This window comes from Bos grunniens, chromosome 19, assembly GCF_055505025.1.
Source record: "Bos grunniens cultivar Pamir isolate PY7600 chromosome 19, Bosgru_T2T1.0, whole genome shotgun sequence".
In the NCBI taxonomy this organism is placed as follows: Eukaryota; Metazoa; Chordata; class Mammalia; order Artiodactyla; family Bovidae; genus Bos; species Bos grunniens.
Genome location: NC_141183.1, coordinates 39,450,735 through 39,472,241, shown reverse-complemented (window position 1 = coordinate 39,472,241; position 21,507 = coordinate 39,450,735). Strand labels below are relative to the sequence as shown.

At 42.4% G+C, this 21,507-nt stretch overlaps 1 non-coding gene across 1 annotated transcript; it reads left to right on the top strand.

Annotated features, from left to right (window-relative positions):
• Positions 1-19,802: 19,802 nt before the first annotated feature.
• Positions 19,803-19,909, top strand: LOC147352309 (U6 spliceosomal RNA). Its single transcript, XR_015148523.1, has one exon. It is a non-coding gene; the product is annotated as a U6 spliceosomal RNA (small nuclear RNA).
• Positions 19,910-21,507: the final 1,598 nt, after the last annotated feature.

Sequence of the window (21,507 nt, the reverse complement as noted above, 5' to 3'; positions counted from 1 at the left end):
TTCCCTCAGTATTTGTCCCAGAACATCATTTCCATACACATACTTCCATTTTGTTCTTTCTCTTCAAAAACTTAGAAGAAAAGTGTAAATGCATCCATATATTCACACCTTTATTCTCTTTGGCTTCTTTAGCCATATAACTCCACCATTCTTTCAGCTGTGGTATTTTCTTTCTCCAGTTTCTACTTTTATACCTGCTCTTTCCCATTGACTGGTAAATATCATATCCTCTTTCGTCATTCAACAAATGTTCCTCAATCCTACAACTCTTTCTATCTACTATCCCATTTGAAACCTATCTTCTTCTTTTTTCAGGCAGGCTTCTTTATAGAGATATTAGCCTACTGGATCCAAAAGTATATTTTAACCGGCTTGTGATTGTGTCTGTCTCTTTAAATCACTCACTGTCTCCTTATCACTTAACAGATGAAGTCCAAGTTTAATTTCATGGAGAAAACTCAAGGACAAAGAATTCATACAATGGAAAAATACATTAGGCAGAAATGGATTACGTATCTCTTTTTTGACTGTTCTGGGTGATTGTTGCAGTGCCTGGGTTCTAGAGTGCACAGACTTGGTCGCCCCATGGCATGTGGTATCTTAGATCCTCAACCAGACATCGAACCTCTGCATTGGAAGGTGGATTCTTAACCTCTGGACCACCAGGGAAGTTCTAGATTATGTATCTTTAATAGGGGCACAAAAGGATATAGTGGGAAAATCAGTCTGAAAGGAAGTTTAGATTCTTTATTGTCTAAGCCATCAGGATTCCAGGCAATTCAGTTCACCATTTTTCCATGTGATAAAATGACAATAATTCTACTTGTTGGGACCAGCCCAACAACGAACCGACCCAAGGCAGCAGTGCTGCAGAAGAAGAAAGAAAAAGAAGACTCAGAAATAAAGTGGGGATCAGGGGGCTGATGCCATTCACAGGCAAAAGCCCAGATCCTGATCCTCGCATGCCTTTTATTGTTAACTTGTACTTCCTTATTCGTGCTCTAGAGATACCTGTTCTTTACAATCTCAGATCGGGGATAAAGATAGACAATGCACAGCCCTCCATGTCAAACCTTCAGGCCTTTCATGACTCTGTTTAGCCCTTCAGCTAGTGAAGACCTTTCTCCGCAACTCCCTCAAGGCTCCGGTCACGAGAACAGTCACTGATGGTTTTCCATCAGTCACATCAGTACTTCAACATCTTGTTTTCAAGATGTCTTTCCACGATGTCCTTTTTACTGCTCCCAGCCCTTCGCCTGGGGGTAATGAGAAAGCATCCTTATTTTCAGGCCTGTGCATAGCATATTCCCTTCACTTACCTCTTGGAAGTTTAGCAAGAGTCAAAAGAGATAATGCATGCAGTGCAGTTGCTGGCTATCTATCCCTTGCTGTGTCTATCATAGAGTCTCTTGTCCAGTATCTGCTGCTCCTACTGGGCAATCAGCTCAGATGCTGCCAAAAAGTGTTCTAGTCCCGTGGTCTGCCCTTCTCTCTCATGAATGGGAAGCTTGCAGTAGCTGATTTAGCACTGTTAGCATTCCTTCTAGGGGGCAGGCACGCTGGAGAAAGTGCTAGTTAGTCATAAGCCTAGAGATCAGGTTTTTAGCTCCCTGTCCCTGATGAAAAGGAGACAGGACTATGGTGGTTTGGAAAGAAGAGACTCAGGTTTCCCAACCTTAAAGCTGAAAAGACAGATGAATCTGTCCTGAATGGAGCCTCCAGATGAGAACTCTGGCTTCATGGAAGCAGAGTGTGTTATAGCATAGAGAAAATCGTGACTTATTCACCACGTTATAAAGTCCTGAAACAGGACTCCTGTGGGTCCTCTTCAGGCCAAATGAAGTCAGACCATTGGTGAGATCTGTTGATGTACTCCTATAGCTATGTCCTGAGGGGACAGGGTGGCCCATAAGAGTAATTATTCTAGAGTTCTCCTTGAAGGAAGGATGAGTGAGATGGCTTCCCAGTGAATGTGTCTCTAGTGTCCAAGCCCTGGGCTGACCTATTCTATCCTATTCAGCACGAACTTGGAGCTACCCCTTGGGAGCAACAAGGACTGTGATACAACTGAGCTCTTGGTTTTGCTTCCAGTCTACCCTGAAGTCTTTCTAGTGTGAAGTGTGGCGAAGAAAAATGATTCTATTTTATCTTTCCTCTACTATTTGATTGGGGGGTGCTGGTTAGTCCTGGTGGGAATTATACTTTACCTAGCATGCTGATGGTGGGTCTCCTACTTCTTTAGATTCTTAAAGCTGGACAGGGTTCTGATGTTATCTAATTCATTTTATGTATGTGTTACCTTTATGTATAACCCTTTATAAAGGGTTACCTTTATAACCCTTGATTAATGGTTGTTATCCTGTGTCCAATGTCTGTGGCAGAGAGGTCACTGAGTTTCTGTAGGGGAGCGTGGTGAAGACAGTGAGCTCTGGCTGGGTTTCAATCCTGGCTCTGCCTTTTACTGGAGCTTCCCAGATGCTACTAGTGGTAAAGAACCCACCTGCCAATGCAGGAGACATAAGAGATGCAGGTTTGATTCCTGGGTCGGGAAAATCCCCTGGAGAAGGAAATGGCAACCCACTCCAGTATTCTTACCTGAAAAATCTCGTGGACAGAGGAGCCTGGAAGGCTGCACTCCATAGATTCACAAAGAGTCAGACAGGACTGAAGTGACTGAGCATGCATGCATGCCTCTTCCTGGCTGTGACTGACTTTGGATTAATGTACTGATTCATTTCTATAACTGGAATAACAATGCAGCAGCAACAACAACTACATCCTCATAAAGTTGTTATAAGGATCAAATGGATTAATATCTGAAAAGTCTTTAATAAAGCAAAGCCTAGCACAGAGTTGTTGTTTAGTCACTAAGTCTTGTCTGACACTTGATACCCCATGGACTGTAGCCTGCCAGGTTCCTCTAATACTGGAGTAGGTTGCCATTTTCTTCTCCAGGGGATCTCCTCAACCCAGGGTTCAAATCCACATCACTTGCATTGTGGGTAGATTCTTTATGGTTGAGCCAGCTGGAAAGCACATAGTTAGCAGTTAGTAAAGATTAACTGTTATTTTACTGTTTGTTTTTCTGCCTTCTTCATGTAATTGTATACCTCTCCAAAATCTTTCATTAGAGGCTGCACGTGGGAGTCCTTGGAAACTTTGTTTAATTACATTTTCTTGTAGACAAGGTTCGGGTTTTATTTCCTGTCGCTCTGTTTTTACTTGCCGGGGGTTCAGATCACATTTTAGTCCATACCATGACTTCCCATGGTATTCTTTCTTCTTAGGAATAACATTTTTCTCTTGGTGTCATTCTCAGAATCTCTTGTGATTTCAAACTTTATTTACTGGGGTACCCATTAGGGTCAAGGAACTATGGAATAATATATAAGAGAACTATGAAGGAAATAACGCTTTAACACTCAAACATTTGCAGATATTATCTGTGGGCAGTGATTACAGCTTCATTAACATATCAAGAATATCTGACCATTCCTTTCCTCCCAAAGAGAAATGAATCTCTGAATAGAGAAAGAGGCTAAACTGAATTGTTTGTTGGGCAAATTCCAGGCTTGATTAAATCCCTTCTCCTTTAAAGATGTCTTTTAAAAGTAGAAATGATATATGAAATATATAAGAGGAAGGAAGTAACAGTTTAAGTGCTTGGAAGAAAAAACTATCCTTGCTAACAGTTTAAGAAAGTGAAGAGAATATTTTTTTTTCTTTTTTTTTTTTTAAATTTTATTTTATTTTTTTAACTTCACAATATTTTTTCATGAACTTAAGATATTTTTAAAAAGATAGAGCATAAGTCAGACAAAAATTTAGAAGACAATGAGACTGCTCTGCCGATAGCAGACAGAAATGAAAAGGCCCCAGACAGAGATTGTAACTGACATTTTAGGCAAAATTAACATCAGAAAAATAAATTTGTAAGAAAAGTAAGAGGGGAAAAAAATCTTGTAAAAGAGAGTTCCTACAAGGCTATCAGAATATTTCTCAGCAGAGATCTTGCAGATCATCAGAAGTATGATAATATATCCAAGGCCTGAATGAAAAAAACTGCCAACCAAGAATAATTTACTCAGAAAAGTTGTTCCTCAGAAACAAATGTGAGAGAAAGACTTTTTCTAACCAACAGAAGCTGAGACATTCCATCCTCTTCAGATTTGCTTTACAGGAAATGCTGAAAGGGGTTCTTCAACCTGAAATGCTGCTGCTGCTGCTGCTGCTAGGTCACTTCAGTCTTGTCTGACTCTGTGCGACCCCATAGACGGCAGCCCACCGGGCTCCCCCGTCCCTGGGATTCTCCAGGCAAGAACACTGGAGTGGGTTGCCATTTTCTTCTCCAATGCATGAAAGTGAAAAGTGAAAGGGAAGTCCCTCAGTCATGTCCTACTCTTTACGACCCCATGGATTGCAGCCTACCAGGCTCCTCTGTCCATGGGATTTTCCAGGCAAGAGTACTGGAGTGGGGTGCCGTTGCCTTCTCCACAACCTGAAATGAAAGGTCACTAATTAGTAACATAAAAACGTATGAAAATATCCAACACCCTGGTAAAGATAAACACCGAGTCAGATTCAGGTTCTATAATGGAGTGGTGTGGTAACCATTTAACGCTAGTTAAAGGACAAAAGCATTACAATAGCTATAGGCAAAATACACAATTTAAAAAGAAGTAAATTATAATATCAAATATGTAAAGACAGAGAGTAAAACAGCAAGATTTTTGTTTGTGATTTAAATTGTTGTCAGTGTAAGATAGACATTTACATCTGTGTGATGTTTCATGTAGGCCTCATGGTAATCACATGGTAAAAATCTACAGTAGATTCACAAAAGATAAGAGAGGAAGGAATAAAAGCATATTACTGTGGAAAAGCATCAATTGACAAAGGAAAGCAGCAAGAGTGAAAGAAAGGAACAAGAGAACTACAAAACAACCAAAAAACAATCAGTAAGATGGCACTAGTAAGGCCTTGTTGTTGTTGTTTAGCTGCTGAGCCATGTCTGACTCTTTTGTGACTCCATGGACTGTAGCCCACCAGGCTCCTCTGTCCATGGGATTTCCCAGGCAAGGACACTGGACTGGGTTGCCATTTCCTTCTTTAGGGGATTTTCTCAACCCAGGGATCGAACCCTTGTCTCTTGCATCTCTTGCATTGGCAGGCAGATTTTTTGATCACTGCATCACCTGGGAAGCTTATGACCCAGAACCTAAAGCAACAGAAGAGATAGATACAGAATGTGAAGCTTCTTCTACAACAAGAGGCAGTTAAGGGACACAAGGGATCTCCCTCTGGGGGGACCCCACAGGGTTCTGCTCAATTACAGACATGCAGAGCCAAAGATATTGTGTCTTAGCACAGATATACCAGATGTGTGAAAATGTGAATCCATGTGTTGCTGACACCGTGCCTGCTTTTGGACATGACAGAATCTAATGGAACCTAGCAGACCTGAATGATCTTGCCCTGAGAGGTCATATATGGCTTCTGGGAAGGGGGAGGACATTGGCGAATGGAGTTCAAAATGACTGCAGCCTCCGATATGTCCTCACATTGGTTATGAGGAAATGCTCTTGTTGAACAGCTTCCCTGGGGCAGCTTTCATAGCTTGGTTTCTCAGACTATAATGAAAGGATTTAACATTGGGGTCACAGCCATGTACATCATGGTTATCACTGTATCCTTCAATCTGGTTGCTTAAGTTCAGGCTCATTGTGAAGAGGTGACACCTATCCTACTCAAACTCTTCCAGAAAATTGCAGAGGAAGGTAAACTTCCAAACTCATTCTATGAGGCCACCATCACCCTAATACCAAAACCTGACAAAGATGCCACAAAAAAAGAAAACTACAGGCCAATATCACTGATGAACATAGATGCAAAAATCCTTAATAAAATTCTAGCAATCAGAATCCAACAACACATTAAAAAGATCATACACCATGACCAAGTGGGCTTTATCCCAGAGATGCAAGTATTCTTCAATATCCGCAAATCAATCAGTGTAATACACCACATTAACAAATTGAAAAATAAAAGCCATATGATTATCTCATAGATGCAGAGAAAGCCTTTGACAAAATTCAACATCCATTTATGATAAAAAAAAAACTCTCCAGAAAGCAGGAATAGAAGGAACATACCTCAACATAATAAAAGCTATATACGACCAACCCACAGTAAACATTATCCTCAATGGTGAAAAATTGAAAGCATTTCTCCGGAAGTCAGGAACAAGAGAGGGGTGCCCACTCTCACCACTACTATTCAACATAGTTTTGGAAGTTTTGGCCACAGCAATGAGAGCAGAAAAAGAAATAAAAGGAATCCAAATTGGAAAAGAAGAAGTAAAACTCTCACTGTTTGCAGATGACATGATCCTCTACATAGAAAACCCTAAAGACTCCACCAGAAAATTACTAGAGCTAATCAAGGAATATAGTAAAGTTGTAGGATATAAAATCAACACACAGAAATCCCTTGCATTCCTATACACTAATAATAAGAAAATAGAGAAATTAAGGAAACAATTCCATTCACCATTGCAACAAAAACAATAAAATACTTAGGAATATATCTACCTAAAGAAACTAAAGACCTATATATAGAAAACTATAAAACACTGATGAAAGAAATCAGAGGATACCAATAGATGGAGATATATACTGTGTTCATGGATCGGAAGAATCAATATAGTGAAAATGAGTACACTACCCAAAGCAATCTATAGATTCAATGTAATCCCTATCAAGCTACCAACAGTTTTTTTCACAGTGCTAGAACAAATAATTTCACAATTTGTATGGAAATACAAAAAACCTCGAATAGCCGAAGCAATCTTGAGAAAGAAGAATGGAACTGGTGGAATCAACCTGCCTGACTTCAGGCTCTACTACAAAGCCACAGTCATCAAGACAGTATGGTACTTGCACAAAGACAGAAATATAGATCAATGGAACAAAATAGAAAGCCCAGAGATAAACCCACGCACCTATGGACACCTTATCTTTGACAAAGGAGGCAAGAATATACAATGCAGAAAAGACAATCTCTTAACAAGTGGTGCTGGGAAAACTGGTCAACCATTTGTAAAAGAATGAAACTAGAACACTTTCTAACACCATACACAAAAATAAACTCAAAATGGATTAAATATCTAAATATAAGACCAGAAACTATAAAACTCTTAGAGGAGAACATAGGCAAAACACTCTCCGACATACATCACAGTAGGATCCTCTATGACCCACCTCCAAGAATATTGGAAACAAAAACAAAAATAAACATTTGGATCAAATTAAAAGTAAAAGCTTCTGCACAACAAATGAAACTATAAGCAAGGTGAAAAGACAGCCTTCAGAATGGGAGAAAATAATAGCAAATGAAGCAACTGACAAACAACTAATCTCAAAAATAGACAAGCAACTCCTGCAGCTCAATTCCAGAAAAATAAATGACCCAATCAAAAAATGGGCCAAGAACTAAATAGATATTTCTTCAAAGAAGACATACAGATGGCTAACAAACACATGAAAAGATGCTCAACATCACTCATTATCAGAGAAATGCAAATCAAAATCACAATGAGGTACCATTTCAGGCCAGTCAGAATGGCTGCTATCCAAAAGTCTACAAGAAATAAATGCTGGAGAGGATGTGGAGAAAAGGGAACCCTCTTACACTGTTGGTGGAAATGTAAACTAGTACAGCCACTATGGAGAACAGTGTGGAGATTCCTTAAAAAACTGGAAAGAGAACTACCATACGACCCAGCAATCCCACTGCTGGGCATACACACTGAGGAAACCAGAATTGAAAGAGACACGTGTACCCCAATGTTCATCACAGCACTGTTTATAATAGCCAGGACATGGAAGCAACCTAGATGTCCATCAGCAGATGAATGGATAAGAAAGCTGTAGTACATATACACAATGGAGTATTACTCAGCTATTAAAAAGAGTACATTTGAATCAGTTCTAATGAGGTGGATGAAACTGGAGCCGATTATACAGAGTGAAGTAAGCCAGAAAGAAAAACACCAATACAGTACACTAATGCACATATATGGTATTTAGAAAAATGGTAACCATAACCCTATATGCGAGACAGCAAAAGAGACACAGATGTATAGAACAGTCTTTTGGACTCTGTGGGAGAGGGAGGAGGGGGATGATTTGGGAGAATGGCATTACCATGTATAATATCATATAAGAAACGAATCGCCAGTCCAGGTTCGATGCAGGATACAAGAAGCTTGGGGCTGGTGCACTGGGATGACCCAGAGGGATGGTATGGGGAGGGAGGTGGGAAGGGGATTCGGGATTGGGAGCACGTGTACACCTGTGGTGGATTCCAATACAATATTGTAAAGTAAAAATAATAATAATAATAAAAAAAATTAAAAATATAAAAAATTAAAATAAAAAAATAAAAACTCTCAAAGCACTTACTTCCTTTACCATGCTTTATGCTTTTGAAGTCATATTTTACATTTCAAAATTTTATGTATCACTTTAGTGATTTTAGATTCAGATGATTTTTACTACTTTTGTCTTTTAACCTTCATACTAACTTTATAGGTGATTGACCCGCTAGCTTTATTGTGTGTTTGCCTTTACTGGTGAGATTCTTTCTTTCATAATTTTCTTGTTTCTAGTTACAGCCTTTTCTTTGCTATTTAAAGCAGCTCTTTTAACATTTCATGTAGGGCTGGTTTAATGGTCCATAAATGAGCTCCTTTAGATTTTTTTTCTCTGGGAAGTCTTTATCAACTTTGAATTATAACCTTGCCAGGTAGAGTATTCTACACTGTAAGCTTTTTCCTTTCACTACTATAGTAAGTCCCCTACATACGAATGAGTTCCATTCCAAGAGTGCTTTTATATGTACAATTTGTTCTTAAGTCTAGCAAAGTTAGCCTCAGTTCAGTTCAGTCGCTCAGTTGTGTCTGACTCTTTGTGACCCCATGAATTGCAACACGCCAGGCCTCCCTGTCCATCACCAACTCCCGGAGTTCCCTCAAATTCACATTCATCGAGTCAGTGATGCCATCCAGCCATTGCATCCTCTGTCGTCCCCTTCATGTCCTACCCCCAATCCCTCCCAACATCAGAGTCTTTTCCAATGAGTCAACTCTTCGCATGAGGTGGCCAAAGTACTGGAGTTTCAGCTTCAGCATCATTCCTTCCAAAGAACACCCAGGGCTGATCTCCTTCAGAATGGACTGGTTGGATCTCCTAGCAGTCCAAGGGACTCTCAAGAGTCTTCTCCAACACATCAAAAAGCATCAATTCTTCAGCACTCAGCCTTCTTCAAAGTCCAACTCTCACATCCATACATGACCACAGGAAAAACCGTACCTTTGACTAGACGGACCTTTGTTGGCAAAGTAATGTCTCTGCTTTTGAATATGCTATCTAGGTTGGTCATAACTTTCCTTCCAAGGAGTAAGCGTCTTTTAATTTCTTGGCTGCAATTACCATCTGCAGTGATTTTGGAGCCCCCCGAAAATAAAGTCTGACACTGTTTCCCCTGTTTCCCCATCTATTTCCTATGAAGTGATGGGACCGGATGCCATGATCTCCGTTTTCTGAATATTGAGCTTTAAGCCAACTTTTTCACTCTCCTCTTTCACTTTCATCAAGAGGCTTTTGAGTTCCTCTTCACTTTCTGCCATAAGGGTGGTGTGATCTGCATATCTGAGGTTATTGATATTTCTCCTGGCAATCTTGATTTCAGCTTGTGCTTCTTCCAGTCTGGTGTTTCTCATGCTGTACTCTGCATATAAGTTAAATAAGCAGGGTGACAATATATAGCCTTGACATACTCCTTTTCCTATTTGGAACCAGTCTGTTGTTCCATGTCTAGTTCTAACTGTTGCTTCCCGACCTGCATACAGATTTCTCAAGAGGCAGGTCAGGTGGTCTGGTATTCCCATCTCTTTCAGAATTAATGGATTGGAATGGGTGAATTTAACTCATACGACCATTATATCAACTACTGCGGGCAGGAATCCCTTAGAAGAAATGGAGTAGCCATCATGACCAACAAAAGAGTCTGAAATGCAGTACTTGGATGCAATCTCAAAAATGACAGAATGATCTCTGTTCGTTTCCAAGGCAGACCATTCAACATCACAGTAATCCAAGTCTATGCCCCAACCAGTAACGCTGAAGAAGCTGAAGTTGAACAGTTCTATGAAGACCTACAAGACCTTTTAGAACTAACACCCCAAAAAGATGTCCTTTTCATCATAGGGGATTGGAATGCAAAAGTAGGAAGTCAAAAAACACCTGGAGTAACAGGCAAATTTGGCCTTGGAATATGGAATGAAGTAGGGCAAAGACTAATAGAGTTTTGTCAAGAAAATGCACTGGTCATAGCAAGCACCCTCTCCCAACAACACAACAGAAGACTCTACACGTGGACTTCACCAGATGGTCAACACCGAAATCAGATTGATTATATTCTTTGCAGCCAAAGATAGAGAAGCTCTATACAGTCAACAAAAACAAGACCAGGAGCTGACTGTGGCTCAGATCATGAACTCCTTATTACCAAATTCAGATTTAAATTGAAGAAAGTAGGGAAAACAACTAGACCATTGAGGTATGACCTAAATCAAATCCCTTATGATTATACAGTGGAAGTGAGAAATAGATTTAAGGGCCTAGGTCTGATAGAGTGCCTGATGAACTATGGACTGAGGTTCGTGACATTGTACAGGAGACAGGGATCAAGACCATCTCCATGGAAAGAAAATGCAAACAAGCAAAATGGCTGTCTGGGGAGGCCTTACAAATAGCTGTGAAAAGAAGAGAAGTGAAAAGCAAAGGAGAAAAGGAAATATATAAGCATCTGAATGCAGAGTTCCAAAGAATAGCAAGAAGAGATAAGAAAGCCTTCCTCAGTGATCAATGCAAAGAAATAGAGGAAAACAAGAGAATGGGAAAGACTAGAGATCTCTTCAAGAATATTAGAGATACCAAAGGAACATTTCATGCAAAGATGGGCTCGATAAAGGACAGAAATGGTATGGATCTAACAGAAGCAGAAGATATTAAGAAGAGGTGGCAAGGATACACAGAAGAACTGTACAAAAAAGATCTTCATGACCCAGATAATCACGATGGTGTGATCACTGACCTAGAGCCAGACATCCTGGAATGTGAAGCCAAGTGGGCCTTAGAAAGCATCACTACGAACAAAGCTAGTGGAGGTGATGGAATTCCAGTGGAGCTATTTCAAATCCTGAAAGATGATGCTGTGAAAGTGCTACACTCAATATGCCAGCAAACTTGGAAAAGTCAGCAGTGGCCACAGGACTGGAAAAGGTCAGTTTTCGTTCCAATCCCAAAGAAAGGCAATGTCAAAGAACGCTCAAACTACTGCACAATTGCATTCATCTCACACACTAGTAAAGTAATGCTCAAGATTCTCCAAGCCAGGCTTCAGCAATACGTGAACCGCGAACTTCTTGATGTTCAAGCTGGTTTTAGAAAAGGCAGAGAAACCAGAGATCAAATTGCCAACATCCGCTGGATGATGGAAAAAGCAAGAGAGTTCCAGAAAAACATCTACTTCTGCTTTATTGACTGTGCCAAAGCTTTTGACTGTGTGGATCACAATAAACTGTGGAAAGTTAGCCTAGGTACCCAATTAACACAATCTGATATATAGTTGGAGCATGCTGCATGTTGCTAAGTCGCTTCAGTCATATCTGACTCTTCATGAGCCCATCAACTGTAGCCCGCCAGGCTCCTCTGTCCATGGGATTATCCAGGCAAGAATGCTGGAGTGGGCTGCCGTGCTCTCCTCCAGGGGATCTTCTCAACCCAGGGATCAAACCCACATCTCTTACAACTCCTTCATTGGCAGATGAGTTCTTTATCACTAGTGCCACCTGGGAAGCCCATATACTACTGTACTGTAAAAGGTTTCTAATACCTTGCACACAAATAATACATAAAAAACAAACACACAAAAATAAAACATTTTTAATCTTACAGTGCCATACCTTGAAAAGTACAGTAGTACAGTATAACAGCTGGCATACAGGGGCTGGCATTAATTGAACAGGCAGGACGAGTTAGTGACTGGAGGTGGGAGAAGGGGTGGGAGATGGAAGAGCTAAAGGCTCGTCAGCAAGAGCAGACGGAAGGCAAGCTGCACTTTCACTCATGCCCGATGTTGATGACACAGCTTCTGGTTCCTTGCTGGATTCAATTTTATCTACTAACTTATGTGATTGGACGTGAAAACGCACATTCACGTCTTCAAAAGTTCGAAACTTAAAGGTTTGTATGTAGGGGACGTACCGTATCATGCTAATCCTTTCTGGCCTGTAAAGTTTCTGATGAAAAATCAGCTGATAGTCTTATGGGGCTTCCCTTGTACATAACTAGTTGTTTCTTACTGCTTTTAAGACTCTCTCTATATCTTTCACTTCTGGCATTTCAGTTATAATGTGCCATCATGTGGGTCTCTTTGATCATCCTGTTTGGGACATTCTGTGTTTCTTGGATGTCAATTTCCTTCACCAGGTGAGGGAAGTTTTAAATTCATTTTTGGCTGTGCTCGGTCTTTGTTGCTGCATGCAGGCTTTCTCTTGCTGTGGTGAGCAGGAGCTCCTCTCCAGCTGCAATGCGAGGGCTTCTCATTCGGTGGCTTCTCTTGTGGTGGCGTGGGGCTCTAGAGCTTGCAGGATTCAGTAGTTGTGGCACGGGGGCTTAGTTGCCCCACAGCATGTGGACTCTTTCCAGACCAGGGATTGAACCTGTGTTCCCTGCATTGGCAGGCAGATTCATATCCACTGGACCACCAGGCAAGTTCCTAGGGAAGGTTTTAGTCAGCCCAAGAGACAGGCAGTTAGTAACTTTTCTGAAAGGAAATCCCAGTGCTGCTGGACCACATCCTTCCCCCTTTTCAGCAATGCTCCTGAGGGGATGCAAAGGGCATGGGACGATTACTAAGCTTCAAACTCCCACAGGACCCCTGAGAGGGCTCTCCCTGAGGCTACCTGGGAAATACATAAATAGCACAATTGCCCTTATAGCCCAGAGCTGGGAACCCTAGGGTTCCTCTGGAGGTCCTGGTGTTAGTGAACAGAAACACCCCCATCTGCACCCTGCTCCAGAAGCAGGCAACCTGGACATGAGCCTGTTATTGCGTTCGTTGCTCCACACAGGAACAGCCTCTGAGTACTCAAGCAGATTTTTCATGTTAATTTCCAATGACGTAGACCATTGAAGAAGAAGCAGTAGGTCACCCTTGATGAACACGGGCAGGAAGGTAAGCTCCACAGCTGGGGTGGAACACAAGCCCCAGTACAGCCCCCATGCACAATAGCAGACACTGCCCAAGCTGTCCTGGTGCAGTGAGGACTGTGAAGGTAGATAAAGCATTCTCTCCATCTCTGAAATGTCAGGTCAAGAAGGGAGGAATAGACCTAAGTATTTGTTCATAAAAACATAATGAAATCTTGACACTTGCATAGTTTGGGAGGAAGGATGATGTCAACCTAAAAGTCTTTTCCACCAGAAGACGAGAGATTCCCAAGGCAGATTGTGGGAGCTGCCTAAAATGAGGGGCAGTAAAGAGGTGATGGGGAACACCAGGCAAAGTAGTTTCCCTGCAGGCTGGTATGCCCAGAAGGGCTCCACAGAGACAACAGCGGGGTTTATTCTTTATTGATTTTTTTATGGCTGTCCTGGGTCTTTGTTTTCTCTAGTGGCGGTAAGCAGGGGCTACCCACTAGTTGCGGTGCTCAGGCTTCTCACTGCAGTGGCTTCTCTGGTTGCAGAGCGCAGGCTCTGGGATGTGCAGGCTTCAGTAGTCGCTGCACGTGTTCTTGTAGTTGCAGCTCCTGAGTTCTAGAGCACAAGCTCAGTAGTTGTGGTGCACAGGCTTAGTGGCTCTGCCATGTGTGGGATCTTCCCAGATCAGGGATAGAACCCGTGCCTCCTACATTGGCAGGCAGATTCTTAGCCACTGAGCCACCACAGGGAAGCCAGGGAATCCTAGCAGGGGAATTCAGAACCAGCCTCCCCATCTCTGCCCCGTGGACAGCGTGAAGGACAGTTTCTTTTACACACAGAAAAGTCCAAGGTGAATCTTCTAGGATGGTTGAGGATTTCATATTTTATTAATAACCCCTGCACTCTGAAAAGGGGAGTCTGTGTTTTGACTGAGAAATTCCTTCCCATGAGACTGATTCTTGGTATTGGATGGCCCAAGCTTGGATGGATTTGGGAATGTGCACCCTTGGTCAAGGCAAGGCTGAAGCTGGTCCGCTGTCAGTACAAGGTTCTGGACTCCTTGATTGTAGGGCCCATGGGTATAGTACTCCTCCTTCCATCTACACAGGAATTCAGGGAAGCTGCCTCTTTGCTTCTCTTGTGTTTGTGGAACTCAGTTTTCTGAAAGTAAAATGGAGGCATTGAATTGTTCCTCCTCCAGTGTTCATGCCTTCATACACTCAGACATGGTCGATTTCTTGAACATTTCTTTGGTGCCAGGCATTATCTTAGACACCGAGGAAGCACGTGGTGAACAGAACACACAGGGACCCTCAATCCCCAAAGATTTTATTCCGGTGTTGAAGCCTGGACTTAGTGAAGTAGGTATTGTAAATTATGGTGGTGTTGGAAGAGGGGTGTGAAGGTTGACACCAGAACACCCAGCAAGATGCAGGAAGCTCAAGTCCTCCTAGGGATGTTTGTGCTGGAATCCCAGGGATGAGCAGGACCTGATGCAGGAACAGGTGGGTGGGAAGTGGTGCTGAAGGGTGTTCCAGGCAGAGGAACTGAGAACATCCAGTGGTGAGGACTGGGAGGAGGGTGATTTTGAGGGGATCTTGTGTGTTTAGGAAGCTGATAAATATCATATTTGGTGCTAACAGAGCAGGCAGTGTCAGATGGTAGTGTTGAATGGACAGGTCACGGGGAGATAGTCAGGATCAACTGGGCACCGATGGAGGGAACTCGGGGGACCCAGGATGGCGTCTGTTGGCCATAAGTGGAAGAGCATGGGGATGAACAGCTAGGTGGCCAGTAGGAGGCTATTCAAGCCCCACTGTCAGCTCTTCCTGGCCTTTCTCCCTTCTAAAGGACAATATACCAGTGGCAGTAGAAGTCACAAGAGTGAAGAGCAGATCCAGATTCTGCTAGTGATCAGAGTATGACCTTGGGGCACCTCACTCAGCATCTCTGAACCTCAGTTTCCTCTTAGCAAAGGATGACAGCAGTGTCTGCCTCCAGTGGCCCTGGAATTTAGGATGTTCTCAGGTCAGGGCTTCTGGTGAGTTCAGTTGCTTAGTCATGTCCAATTCTTTGTGACCCCATGGACTGCAGCACACCAGGCTTCCCTGTCCATCACCAACTCCTGGAGCTTGCTCAAACTCATGTCCATCGAGTCAGCAATGCCATCCAACCATCTCATCCTCTGTGGTCCCCTTTTCCTCCCCCCTTCAGTCTTTCCCAGCATCAGGGTCTCTTCCAATGAGTCAGTTCTTCACATCAGGTTCCCAAAGCATTGGGCTTCTGGTAGGATGCACTGATGGAAGTTCTGTTCCTTTAACACTGTCCTCCCTCTGCCCCCCTTCCCTGGTATCCTTCCCTTCCTCTGCAGGGAGGCTCTGGCAGGAACCTGCTCTGCTGTTTGACTTTTTTAATTGCAGTATAATTGCTTTGCAATGTTGTGTTAGTTTCTGCTGTACAACAACATGAATCAGCTATCTTGCTGTTTGACTTTATGGGAGATGCTCTTTTCTTGGGAGGGTCTTGCTCGGAGCCTGTGGAGTTAGACATGTAGCCTGGTGCACTGCGTCCTGCTCCGTCCAGGTGAGCGTTCGCTCCTCCCTGGTGTGTCAGCCCGTCCTCTTTCTGGCCTCTCTAGGCATCACTCACCCTCCTCCTCTCTCCCTGCTTCTGTGTGTCGCTCTTTGGAACACATTGCTGACGGACATGCTAGATTGTACTTTCGATGTCAGTTTACTTCTCCTTTCTTCCTTTTTGAGGGAAGGTAGGAAAAAAGCTCCCCTTGTTCTTTGTGTTACTTGCACTGCCTCCCTGTGGGAAGTTGTGGTTCTGCATCCCTCTGCTGTGCTTTTACTGATGAAGTTGAATGACTGTGATGTGTTCCAGTTCCAAGCAAAAACTTTAAGAATTGCTGTGCTGGGACTTCCCTGGGGGTTCAGTGGCTAAGAATCCATGCTCACAATTCAGGGGGCCTGGGTCTGATCCCTGCTCAGGGAACTAGATTCTACACGCCACAGCTGAAGATCTTATGCCACAACAAAGACCCAGTGCTGCCAAGTAACTACATGTTAAAAAAAAAAAAAAATCACTGTGCATTTCCATAAGCTCCCTTGCTCTTTCCTTTTTGTCTTTATGAATGGCATGTCCCAAAGATGGGCTGCTTCTTCGGCCTGGATCTGTACATGAAGAAGATACATGAAGCAATGCTAGTCAGAGCCACCCACAACTTGCAGCTGACTTGTAACGTGTGTGCAAGCTCAGTAGTATCTGACTCTTTTGAGATCCCATGGACTGTAGCCCACCAGGCTCCTCTGTCAGTGGAATTTCCCAGGCAAGAATACTGGAGTGGGTTGCCATTTCCTACTCCAGGAGGTCTTCCCAACCCAGGGATAGAACCTGCGTCTCCTGTGTCTCCTGCATTGGCAGGTGGATTCTTTACCACTGAGCCATGTGGGAAACCCCAACATCCATCATAAGTGAGGAAATAAATCTTTGTTTTTTAAGCCACTGAGATTTGAGGGAAGTTCCTATCGTGGTATTACCACAAGAAGAAATGATTACCATAGCATTTTTTCTTCTTTCTGGAATGTTGCTGGCTTAGACTTTCCATCTCTACCAGGGTAATTTTTGGTGCATTTCATTCTCCAGAGGAAAATGTGAGTTTACAATGGAGGAATCATTTCATTTAGAATTACACATTTGTTTGCATGGCCTCTTGCTAAATAGTACAGTGACTTTAAATAATTTGCTTTCTCCATTTACATTCCCCTTGTCATTACTTGTTCTCTCTAGTTGTGTTTTTTCTCCCTGCCCTCTCATTTTTTCTTGAGTAAGTTAGAAAGTGGCTTATCCCTCTTTTAAGTTTTTTCAAAGAAGTTAAAAAGTTTAAGAGCTTTATTGATATGCAATTCAATAAATAGCATATAATATATATAATGCAATTCACCCATTCGAATTATACAGTTCAATGACTTTTTATGTTCAATATCCACTGAACAGTGCAGTTATCACCACAACCAATTTTACATTTCATCACCCCTGAAATGAAGCCATACATTCCTTAGCACCCTGCACCAACTCACCCATCCCTCCCAGCCTTCAGTTCAGTTCATTTCAGTTCAGTCGCTCAATCGTGTCCGACTCTTTGCCATCCCATGAATTGCAGCACACCAGGCCTCCCTGTCCATCACCAACTCCCGGAGTTCCCTCAAATTCACGTCCGTCGAGTCGGTGATATCATCCAACCATCTCATCCTCTGTTGTCCCCTTTTTCTCCTGCCCCCAATCCCTCCCAACATCAGAGTCTTTTCCAATGAGTCAACTCTTCGCATGAGGTGGCCAAAGTACTGGAGTTTCAGATTTAGCATCATTACTTCCAAAGAACACCCAGGACTGATCTCCTTTAGAATGGACTGGTTGGATCTCCTTGCAGTCCAAGAGACTCTCAAGAGTCTTCTCCAACACCACAGTTCAAAATCATCAATTCTATAGTGCTCAGCTTTCTTCACAGTCCAACTCTCACATCCATACATGATCACTGGAAAAACCATAGCCTTGACTAGACGGACCTTTGTTGGCAAAGTAATGTCTCTGCTTTGGGGAAATAGATGGGGAAACAGTGGAAACAGTGTCAGACTTTATTTTGGGGGGCTCCAAAATCACTACAGATGGTGACTGCAGCCATGAAATTAAAAGACACTTACTCCTTGGAAGGAAAGTTATGACCAACCTAGATAGCATATTCAAAAGCAGAGACATTACTTTGTCAACAAAGGTCCGTCTAGTCAAGGCTATGGTTTTTCCTGTGGTCATGTATGGATGTGAGAGTTGGACTGTGAAGAAGGCTGAGCACCAAAGAATTGATGCTTTGGAACTGTGGTGTTGGAGAAGACTCTTGAGAGTCCCTTGGACTGCAAGGAGATCCAACCAGTCCATTCTGAAGGAGATCAGCCCTGGGATTTCTTTGGAAGGAATGATGCTAAAGCTGAAACTCCAGTACTTTGGCCACCTCATGCGAAGAGTTGACTCATTGGAAAAGTCTCTGATGCTGGGAGGGACTGGGGGCAAGAGGAGAAGGGGACAACAGAGGATGAGATGGCTGGATGGCATCACTGACTCAATGGATGTGAGTCTGAGTGAACTCCAGGAGTTGGTGATGGACAGGGAGGCCTGGAGTGCTGTGATTCATGGGGTCGAAAAGAGTCGGACACGACTGAGCGACTGATCTCATCTGATCTAGGTTGGTCATAACTTTCCTTCCAAGGAGTAAGTGTCTTTTAATTTCATGGCTGCGGTCACCATCTGCAGTGATTCTGGAGCCCCCCAAAATAAAGTCTGACACTGTTTCCACTGTTTCCCCATCTATTTCCCATGAAGTGATGGGACCAGATGCCATGATCTTCGTTTTCTGAATGTTGAGCTTTAAGCCAACTTTTTCACTCTCCTCTTTCACTTTCATCAAGAGGCTTTTTAGTTCCTCTTCACTTTCTGCCATAAGGGTGGTGTCATCTGCATAACTGAGGTTATTGATATTTCTCCCGGCAATCTTGATTTCAGCTTGTGCTTCTTCCAGCCCAGCATTTCTCATGATGTACTCTGCATATAAGTTAAATAAGCAGGGTGACAATATACAGTCTTGACATACTGCTTTTCCTATTTGGAACCAATCTGTTGTTCCATGTCCAGTTCTAACTGTTGCTTCCTGACCTGCATACAGATTTCTCAAGAGGCAGGTCAGGTGGTCTGGTATTCCCATCTCTTTCAGAATTTTCCACAGTTTATTGTGATCCACACAGTCAAAAGCTTTGGCATAGTCAATAAAGCAGAAATAGATATTTTTCTGAAACTCTCTTCCTTTTTCCATGATCCAGCAGATGTTGGCAATTTGATCTCTGGTTCCTCTACCTTTTCGAAAACCAGCTTGAACATCTGGAAGTTCATGGTTCACGTATTGCTGAAGCCTGGTTTGGAGAATTTTGAGCATTACTTTACTAGCGTGCACTCCATATGCCAGCAAATTTGACAATTCATTCCAATCCCAAAGGTCCTTTTCAGATTTGGTCTATTATGAATGATGCTGCGATGAACATTTGTGCACACGTTTTTGTGTGGACATATGTTTTCATTTCTCTTGGGTATATACCTGAGAGTGATATTGCTGGCATATGAAAATTCTTCGTTTAGCCTTTTGAGAAACTTCCAGACTGTTTTGCAAAGGGAAAGAACTATTTTACATTCCCATGAACAGTTTTTAAGGACCCCAAGTTCTCCATATCTTTGACAACACTTGTTGTCCTATTTATTGATTCTAGTCATCCTAGAGGATGTGACATGCTATCTTGTGGTTTTGATGTGTATTACCTTAGCCCAATGGTATTGAACATTTTTTGTATGCTTATTGCTCATTTGTATACCTTCTTTGGAGAAATGTCTATTAAGATCCTTTACTCGTTTTAAATTTGGGTTAATTTTCTTTCTATTATAAAACAACTGTAATTGTTCTTTTTATATTCTAGATAAAAAAATCTCTGGTCAGTGCTCACTTTGGCAGCACATATAGTAAAATTGGGATCATACAGAGAAGATTATCATGACCCCTGTGCGAGGATGACACACAAATTTGTGAACTGTTTCATATTTTTAAAAATATATCTACCCAGTATGGCAAAATAAATTGAAAATTGGCATTGTATATCTTTGGAAAATGAAATATTATAAGCTATTCTATTTATTCACATATTCTTTAATTCCTGGATGATATATTAAGCACCTGCTATTTATTCATTAATCCAATAAATGTTTATTAAGCCCCCACACAAAAATCTCTGATCAGATATATGATTGGTAAGAATTTTCTCCCATTCTGTGGATTGTCTTCTCACATTCTTAATGATGTACAGATGCTTAAAAAATTGATCTATATTTACATATGGAAGGAAATATCCTAAAGGCAATCAGTCCTGAATATTCATTGGAAGGACTGATGCTGAAACTGAAACTCCAGTATTTTGGCCACCTGATTCGAAGAACTGACTCATTTGAAAAGACCCTGATGCTGGGAAAAATTGAAGGTGGGAGGAGAAGGGGACGACAGAGGATGAGATAGTTGGATGGCATCACCGACTCAATGGACATGAGTTTGAGTAAACTCCGGGAATTGGTGATGGACAGGGAGGCTTGGCGTGCTGCAATCCATGGGGTTGCAAACAGTTGGACCCAACTGAGCCACTGAACTGAACTGAACTGATCATATGGAGGAGTCCCATGATTGTCCAGCTGAGCCTATGAAAGGGGAAATAGATTTAATTTTGGAAGTATATTCAAAAGGTCACTTAGTGAACACAGCTAAGATAAAATCTGCAACCTTGTCTTTTTCAACAACAAAGGTGATGTTTTTCCCTCCTTCTGACTGACTGACTCCTTGTCTGACCCTCAGTTGGTTTTACACATGGGACAGGAACAGGGTTTTCATGTACTGGACCTACTCAGGTACTGACATCACTTCCTACTCAGGTAGCTTGGTGTGCATGCTTAGTCGCTCAGTCATGTCTGACTCTTTATGACCCCATGGACTGTAGCCCACCAGGCTTCTCTGTCCATGGCATTCTCCAGGCAAGAATGCTGGAGTGGGTTGTCATGCCCTCTTCCAGGAAATTTTCCTGACCCAGGGATTGAACCCAGGTCTCCTGCATTGCAAGCAGATTCTTTACTGGCTGAGCCTTCTGAACATACAGAATTAAGTTCTAGATCCTTTACTTTCCATTCCAGATATTTCGAATTTGGGTCTTAGTTCCCTTTCCAGCTTTTACCTCAGCCTGGAATCCCACCTCCACCTTATGCTCAAATCTCCAGCTCTCTAGCCCACTGACAAGATCCGCAAGTACATTTATAGCCTAGAAAACCTTCCTTTTCTGCCTCAGTCTGCTTTGTAGTAGAGGGGTGTGTGTGTATGTGTGTGTGTGTGTGTACATCCAACCAGATTTTGAGGTTTTAGAAAATAGGGATTATGATTTCTTCTTTGTTGTTATAATAACTTGAGTTATCTTTCACATATTTGCTGCTGCTGCTGCTGCTAAGTCGCTTCAGTCGTGTCCAACTCTGTGTGACCCCATAGACAGAAGCCCACCAGGCTCCCCCGTCCCTGGGATTCTCCAGGCAAGAACACTGGAGTGGGTTGCCATTTCCTTCTCCAATGCATGAAAGTGAAAAGTGAAAGGGAAGTCGCTCAGCCATGTCTGAC